The sequence below is a fragment of the Oryctolagus cuniculus genome, chromosome 5 (assembly GCF_051225735.1).
Source record: "Oryctolagus cuniculus isolate XC-2025 breed Fujian yellow rabbit chromosome 5, ASM5122573v1, whole genome shotgun sequence".
In the NCBI taxonomy this organism is placed as follows: Eukaryota; Metazoa; Chordata; class Mammalia; order Lagomorpha; family Leporidae; genus Oryctolagus; species Oryctolagus cuniculus.
Window position 1 is genome coordinate 77,532,131 of NC_142871.1, and position 7,340 is coordinate 77,539,470.

At 34.9% G+C, this 7,340-nt stretch overlaps 1 pseudogene; it reads left to right on the top strand.

The window, feature by feature from the left end:
* Positions 1-4,310: 4,310 nt before the first annotated feature.
* Positions 4,311-4,456, top strand: LOC127493357 (small nucleolar RNA SNORA2/SNORA34 family; annotated as a pseudogene).
* Positions 4,457-7,340: the final 2,884 nt, after the last annotated feature.

Genomic DNA, 7,340 nt, shown 5'->3' on the forward strand with positions numbered 1-7,340 from the left:
GGGCCCTGCCCCCCATGGGAGACCAAGATAAGCTCCTGGTTCCTGCCATTGGATCAGCGCGGAGCGCCGGCCACAGCACGCTGGCCGGGGCGGCAATTGGAGGGTGAATCAACAGCAAAGGGAGACCTTTCTCTCTGTCTCTCTCACTGTCCACTCTGCCTGTCAAAAAAATAAATAAATAAATAAAAAAGCTTCTTACAAACATAAGGACCCGTTAAGATTAGTAAAAAAAAATTGTATCATATTTTTAATTCATTATTATTTTAGTACCTTTTGAAATTAAGAGATTTAATTCCAAACAGGTATTGAGGTGTTATAAATCAATCAATGTGAAACTTGGAAATAAAATAAATAAGGCCCAATGCTACTGCCTTTGATCAAGGTGACTTTCACAGGGGAAAATTCTATGTGCTACAGAATGCAGCTACTGTACCCATGGAATCAATTAGAATATAGAGACATGCAGGAAATACTATTGATTTTAAGCATTATTTGAACCAACGAACAGATTTAAAGTAACTTTCCACTGTGATAACAATATCTATAATTTGAAAAGAATTTGTAGAGGAAGAAACGTGCAGGAGCTGATGTAAGATAAATGGTAATTTATGGAGGTCAGCTGGCCAATTTTAGATCAAAATACTTGATATTGCTACAAAATAGTAAATATGTCAACACAATTTCTTGAAAATCACAATTTGAGGATACTTTAAATTTTAAGGAATTGTTTTACTAGTCTCATTGAAATTACTTTATCCATAAAGCTAATCTTAACACTTTAGCATTTGTGTCTTCCATGCAGGCTGACAGAAATAGAATATATACACCTTAAAAAATCTAACTAGAGGAGTCTCTGAGTTCATGTTTTCTGAAAGAACATTATGTATGAACCCGAAGTCTCAAGTCTATGACTTAAAAAGTAGAAATAATAATTTAATGAATATGTTTTAAAAATGTTTACAAGTCATTTATTTTAGATAATCCAATGGATATTTTTCTATTACCCGTGGTGATTATGAAGAATCATTCCGTTTCTCGTGTTTTACAATGAGTTACACTGATATCTTTATTTTTGGTAATTGGTCCAGACTCATGTTTAATCTTAAGGACAAAAGTAGTTTAAAATAAGTCCATGTTTTCCATATTTGTTCAGTATCCTAAATTAGAAGAGTTTAGTATAAATCAACATGATGAATTTAGAAACTAGACATTTTATCCTACCTGCTCATAATAACATGAAAACATTAAATAAAAGTAGGCAAAGTAAACCTGTGTAAATGCAAAGTTCATTTAGAATGAACCCAAAACTCATTTAAATGTTTGCAGAGAAAGTATATTCTTCTAATGCCTTAAGGTTATCCTTCCAGAAAAACATTTATCATTCTAACCAAATGCCATCTTGACTCCTTAGAAAATTTTAAAGCCCTATTTTTTTTTTTGTTTCATTCTTTCATGATCCACTTGTTCAGAACTCCTTCCTTTCAGTTTCCATTTGAAAACTTGTTTTCTGGGTTCACTAATTTATTTTGCTGTGCCCTTACTCAGCATTCAGTTTAAACACTGTGTGTTCTTTTTCTTGTTAATCTGGTTTACAGGCAAAATATAATCCAATTTAAAAACAGCTGAAGAAAGTATTTTAAGTATTTCCTGCTGATTGGGTACTTTGGAAATTACTTAGAATTTCCTAGTCTGAGCCTTTCAAGGCTTAAAAGTCAACAATAGTTTTAATTATCCTAATTTCTTTCAGGATAATTTGACTAGCAAATATTGAGTCCATTCATTTGTTTATAAAGTGGTTGTTATTTTTCCATTCATCTGTTCAAAGCAGAACACAAAAGTTAGAGTTATAACTGATATGTAAAAATACTGGCTCTCCCTATTTTATGTGTATTAGAATATGAGGTTGAGAAAAGAACAAGTGACAGAAATTTTAAAATAGCTTTGTTAGAAAGGATTTGCATACCATTTAAGCTCATTAGTTTCATTTTATTTATGTATGGTTTTCTTTCTATTAATGTATATATATATATATATATATATAGATTTATATAATTTCCTTGGAACCAATTGACAGCAAAATGGAAACACCATTATTCCTACCCCATGACTAATATACAAAGGTATAGTACCTAAAAATTCATTCTTTTCCACAAGATAATGAAGAAATTCAACAGTGATTCAATGCTATTATTTAATTCATTGTGTAGTACAATTTTGTTACTTGTCCAATTAATGCTATCCATAAATTTCCCCTCCTTATTTAGGATCTATTCTATGTTTATTCATTGCACTTAGTGGCCTAGTTTCCTTTATTTTGGAACATTATATCAACTCCTCTTGGTCTTTCTTGACCCTGGATTTTTATATGGTCTTACAATTTGGGTTATTCTAATGTTCCACCATTATTAGATTCAGGTGATGGCTTTTTAAGGCAGTGATACTACAAAAAATATGTGCCTATGAAGATTTTGAGGAATGTTCAGGTGGCCTCAGAATTAGTCACCTGGGAATAGGTCAAAAAGTAGAATTAGAGCAGAAAAGACTAAGGAGAGGAGAAATTACCAAAAACATAAATCACTCGTTACGTATTTAAATATTATCCAAATCACAAACCAGGAACTTAAATATATCTCAGGGATACATTGATAAGGATTTAAAGTAGCTACTGCCAGGCATCAAAAAACTAATAATTTCTGGACACATCCAGTAATGTCTATTGATTCATGAATTTTTTGTGGCTACTACAGTAGAGTAAGGAAATAATGAGAGAAATCATACAGTCAGCAAAGCCTAAAATAGCTATTATCTGACACTTTCCAGAAATAAAGTTTGCATTCTGAGAGGGCATCATTCTAACCAATGAAAAAACAAGTATTTGGGGGGATTTTTGTTTGTTTGAGGGACAGAGAGAGAGGGAAAGTGAGAAAGAGAAAGACAGAGATGGGAGGGAGAAAGGACTCCCACCCATTCATTCACTTCCTGAGTCAAACCCAGAGTCAGGAGCTGGGAATACAATGCAAATCTCCCATCTGGAATGTAATAACACAATTATGTGAGGCACTACTGAAGCCTCCCATGATCTGTATTCCAGGAAGCTGCAGTAGAAGCCAGAGCTGGGAATAGAACCCAAACACTTCAGTGTGAATTGCAGACATCTTAATTGGTGGGCTAAACAGCCACTCCACTTAATAAACTTTTTAATAGAATAATTATTGCTAAACAGTTGAGCAATGAAAAATTTTAGCTAATGCTCAGTCCTGTGTCTGTGACTTACAACTCCCTGCTAGGATGAATAAATTTTGGTCTTGCCTCTTGAACACATTGCACTATATATGCAATGCAAAATATGTCATACTTTAAAATAAAATATTCTACTATTTATATCTGGACTTTGCCTGGGAAGAGTAAGGAATGCCATTTAGTCACAAATCCCTAATGTTTTGGAGTCTACCTTTCACAAGAGTCTGTTATTCTCTTTGCCTACTCCCTGCTGTAGACTGTACATCAAAGGACTTCACTCCGAAGGCTTCAGTATTTTCTGTGTCAGCGACTTTCTTTTCCTTCCAGCGATTTATTAAAGGGAGAATCAGATTGGTTTTAATGAAATATATTCTATCTTTCCTGAAGACAGAATTCTGCCCCATATAAGAACTCTTCTGCTTATGTCTTGAGCAGAATCACATTTTCAAACTGGTGTCTGGACACGCGAATAAATCCCATTACCCAGTAATAGGATTTGTCTGCACACCTCCTGTGCACTCCTTTGGTAACTGAGGAGTCCTTCACAGTGGGCTGGGTTTTTTCTTTAGGTTTACTTTGACATCTGTCCAAATAATTTCACTCTATGATGCATTTGTTTCATTTAAACCCACCAAGAGGATGAGAGACTAGTGGTTGATAAGATTCTTGAATAGCATCAGTATTCTCCCTGACTTCACTAAAGAAGATGCCCTAAAATCAGCCTTTGTTTGGGAAAGAACCATAATTCAACCCTTTGCAGAGTAACTTGGAGATGAAATCAACAGCTGTGTTCTTAGGAGATGTATCAGTCCCTACCTCATTCAAGTCTGTGTCATTCAGACTGCCTGTAAAATGTGTTTGAAAACTATAAAACAATAGTGGTATCCATAAAAGTAGTCTGCAAAAATGGATTGCTGCTGATAATGAAATGATAGAAAATTTGCACTTTGGGAAATAGCAAGGATACCACTTTGTAGGCCAGAATGACAAACTGCACATCTTGGTCTAACTCTAATAGTAAGACTAATATAGCCTCAAGGTGGATCAAATATCCAAAGTGTCCATATATTTTGGGTCTGAATCAAGCCTAGCTATTTGCTGAAGCTGTTGGTTTCAAGGAGGAACCCAAAGAAATATCGTTCTATGGTCTAATGAACATTTCAAAGTTCCCAGAACTTTGGAAATATAATGGTCAATGCATTGGGAACAAATACCAGGTTCAAGGAAAAAAAAAAAAAAAGAAAGAAAGAAAGGCAAAGCAAAACAGCATCAACAACACAAAATGTGTGTATTTGCCATCCTGTCTGTCACACCTTCATTCTTAGTTGCTGGCATGTACTCGCCATCTCTTCTGTTGAGTTGTTCTCTGCTATCAGTCTAACCTTAAGATAACAATGCTAATAGTTGCTAGAAACTGCTACTCTGTGTTATGTTTCATATTTGTGTTATTAGTAATTATTTCAACCTTTTAGCAAGCTAGAAAGAAGAATTGGCCATCAAATCTCTTTTTAAATTTTTTATTTATGTAAAGAAAATTGATTTCTTGCATTTCATTTATACAATTTTAAGCATATAATGGTACTTACAACTCTTCCTCCCTCCCTCCATCCTCCTTCTTTTTTTTCTTTAAATTTTTGTGATAACATACTTCCAATTTACTTTGTAATCACAGGCTTCAACCTCCACCAAAAATAATTCAAGAATAAGAAAGTAGAAATAGTAAATGACAGAGTAAGGATTAAATCCAAGTTCTAACACCAAGACCCACTGACTTTTATCCAAGAGTTCTGTGCACATTCTTGGTGATTATTTAGACTTATTGATTAAATGCAGAGCAAATTTCCAGAATATTAGTTTGCATTGTAAAACTTCGTTTCCATGAAGCTTTCTGCTGTTTCAGACTCATGCTTTTCTTAATGGAAAAATGATAAAGGAAACCCTTAAAAACCTGCAGTGACAGTGAACCTACACTATTTATAAATTGCTTTGAAAACTGCTCATTACTCTACTGGTTGACATTGCCTGATACATGCCATTCTATAACAAACAAGGAAACTTCAGGATATTGAACTTTTCTTGTCAAATGATGTTAAGGAATTCACTGAAATAATTTTCCAACTTCTGTGCCATAAGTCTGTTTCCTTGGTTTGTTTGTTTTTTTTTTTTTTTTTGGTAGAAACTTTATATTGTGGCTCTGTAACTTAGCTGAACTATTAGTAAACTTGATTGTTTTAATTAAAAAATGGTCCGTTAAGCATTGTAATGGCTTTGAGGACAGAATCAAATGTAATACCTATAATTTTGTATAGACGTATAGAGAATTAAAAATGAAAAAGAAATACATAGAAATGTAAAAATGTATGAGTATGCTTTTCATGTCACCACATTAAAAATACTAATTGAAAGAGATATGACAGGAAATACTAGAAACTTCCTCCTAAAACTTATTGTGAGACGTCTATTCCAGGTTTGTAAAACTAAAATAAATACCATCAAAATCTTTTCTATTTCTATTTTATTAATAAGTAGGAAGTAGACAGCAGGAGACTCTTAAAATGAAACTATCTGGGGTTGGCATGGGTAGCAGGTAAAGCCAGTCTCCAACACTTGCATCTCATATGGACACTGGTTTTTGTCTGGGTTTGCTCCACTTCCAATCCAACTCCCTTCTAATGGTCTGGAAAAAAGCAATGGAAGATGGCCTAGCTGCTTGATCCCATGTCTGTCACCCACATAGGAGATCCAGATGAAATTCCTGATTCGTAGCTTTAGCCTGCCCCAGCTCCAGCTGTTCCAGCTATCTCGGGAGTGAACCAGTAGATGGAATACCTCTCTCTCTCTCTCTCTCTTTCTCTCTCTCTCTCTCTATATATATATATGTATAATTCTGCCTTTCAAATAAATAAATCTTAAAAAATAAAATTAGAGCACATATTGTTGATATATATTAATTTTTAAAAAATCTTTATCAATAGTCAGGGTGAGGGCTGATCAAGTCACCATTTCTCGTAGTGTTCATTTCACTTTAACAGGTTTCCTTTTTGGTGCTCAGTTAGTTGTCACCTATCAAGGAGAACAAGTGGTATTTGTTCCCCTTTGGGATTGGCTTATTTCACTCAGCATAATGTTTTCCAAATTCCTAACAGGGATCACTTTTCAGTTAAAATTTAACACCTAAGAATAATTGTGTGTTAATTACAGAGTTCAACCAATGGTACTAGAACAAAAAAAATACTAAAATGGATAAAGTATTATATTGTACATCAACTGTCAGGACAAGAGCTGATCAAGTCACTGTTTCTTATAGTGTCCATTTCATTACAAGAAGTTTCCCCTTTGGTGCTCAGTTAGTTGTCGCCGATCAGGGAGAACATATGATATTTGTCCCTTTGGTTGAATACTGTAATCAATACACAATTCTTCTTAAGTGCTGAAACTTAACTGAAAAGTGATCACTGTTAAATATAAGAGTGGGAATAAGAGAGGGAAGAGATGTGCAATTCAGGACATGCTCAAGCTGACTTACCTCAAACGGTAGAGTTAGAAACATACCAGGGGATTCCAACTCAATCCCATCAAGGTGGCATGTATCAATGCCATCTCACTAGTCCCAGTGATCAATTTCTGTTCACAATTGATCATAATGATAAGACTAAGAACCAAAGGGATCACATAAACAAGAATAGTGTCTGCAAATACTAGCTGATAGAATCAAAAAGGGAGAGAATGATCCAACATGGGAAGTGAGATACACAGCAGACCCATAGAATGGCAGATGTCCTAAACAGCACTCTGGCCTCAGAATCAGCCCTTAAGGCATGCGGATCCGGCTGAACAGCCCATGAGAGTATTTCAGTCATGGAAAGCCAAGACACTCTGGGAAAAAAAAAAAAAAAAAAAAAAAGCCTAAATGAAAGATCTCCGTGAATGAGATCCCAGTGGAAAGAACGGGTCATCAAAGAAGGAGGTACCTTTCTCTGAAGGGAGGAGAGAACTTCCACTTTGAACATGGCCTTGTTTAAATATGATCAGAGTCGGTGAACTCAGGGGGCTTCCATAGCCTTGGCAGCTCGTGACAAGAGCCTAGGGTGATTACTGAT